Here is a 1,813-nt window from a genome sequence, read left to right on the forward strand (position 1 = left end):
GGGGTGCCTGGGTGGCTCAGTCAATTAAGCCTCCGACTTCGGCTCAGGTCAGATCTCACGTTCGTGGGTTCGAGCCCTGTGTCGGGCTCTGTGCTGACAGCTAGCTCAGAGCCTGGAGCCTGCTTCCAGTTCCGTGTCTCCTTCTTTCTCTGCCCCTCCCCCTCTCAGGCTCTGTCTCTGTCTGTATCAAAAATAAATAAAACATTAAAAAAAAAAGGTTGACTTGCCAAAGTCAGGCTTGTGGTTGAAGATAGAAGATACATTGTAACACATAGAGCAGTGTCTTGTCCTCTGAACCAGACAGCCCCCAAATTTCTGCTTCAAGTTGTTAGAAATTTGTCCAGATTATGAAACAATCATCACAAAGATTCTGAGAAACTCAGCATTCCCTACAGTGACAACCAAAGAAAAATCAAACCGAACTTTACAAGTGGATTTTAAGGATCTCCATGATTAATTTAAATTCCCATTGCAATATAATATGGACAATGAGCTATATTGTCAATATCTTGCATCTCATTTGAGAAAGCCTCATTTACCCTCAAGATGAATCTTAAAAGCAAATTCAGAACGGATGTACAGATGTTAGGCATTGGGGAACACATCGAAGAGAATGCAAATAAAAAATATTTCAAATTCTTAAAAAGATGTTTCCTCTAGTGATCCTGTACAACTGGAGACACTTGAGGCCGGCTTTTCCTCAACAAGGTCTTTTGTATAAAAATTACTCAACTGGGCGTGGTGACGCTACTGTCCCATAATAAATGTTTCCATGTATCACCACACTCTCTTTAGACCCTATTATAGGCCATTGTCTGCCTGACAGATTATTGGCTTGATTCTCACGTCTGTTCAGATCCTAAAACATCTAGATAAGGCATTATACAAAAGTCGCACCAACATGTTTTAAATCACCTTTACTATAGATAGTAGTTAATAATGGATTCGGCCTCATTAAGTGGTTTCCAGCAGCGCCAATTACTTTACCATAAATGCAATTTCCCCATTTTCAAAACGGGTATAATGGTATTTTCCTAGAGGATTTGTTGTTAAGATTAGTATTTGTAAAGCCCTCAGAACAGTTCCTGACAATACCCTGGGCTTATGTGTCCATTATTATTTTAAGACCTTTGCTCCCCAGCATCTCATGGATTTAAACGTAAATGCTCTTAAAAAGCAGAGAACCCAAAGTGTCAAATTTCTCAACATTCCCCGGTTTTATTAGTTGTTCGAGGCTTTCAAAGCATTTCGAACAAGCCAGCGAGGAAGATAACAGCCAAAAGAAGCAAAGAAAGGGAACCCCGAGTTGTTTGCTAATTTCAGGCGTTCATTCTTTCAAAATTTCGAGCACGGCTCTCCCGGATCATCCTGTGCGATTACACATACTCTTGAGAACACGGTTTTGTTTTGTTCATAAAATGAATCCGTACACAATCTAATAAAAGAGCAGAGCATTTCCCTTGACCACACTGAAATCTGGGTGGACAGCTTAGACGTGGGCATTTCTAAGACCTCGCTGAGTCGTTAAGTCACTCAGAATCGTCAGGAAACTAGCAAGAGCGCCACAAGGCCTCACACTCAGGCTGCTCTGGCCCAGGACGCAACCAAGGGCAAGCAGCCAGGGGCAGAGCCGAGCCGCCGGCGCAAGAGCCGCCCGGGCTCCGCGCCTCCCGCGGAGAACAAGGGGCTTGCTCGCCCGCGCCTCCCCGGTGCATCCGAGGCGTAGGAAGCCGGCCCCGGGAGAGGAGAGGCGGAGCGGAGCGGGATACCGCAGCCGGACCCCGCGCCGGAGCCCCGGAGGGAGTGCACGACC

The sequence above is a fragment of the Suricata suricatta genome, chromosome 13 (genome assembly GCF_006229205.1).
Source record: "Suricata suricatta isolate VVHF042 chromosome 13, meerkat_22Aug2017_6uvM2_HiC, whole genome shotgun sequence".
Lineage (NCBI taxonomy): Eukaryota > Metazoa > Chordata > Mammalia > Carnivora > Herpestidae > Suricata > Suricata suricatta.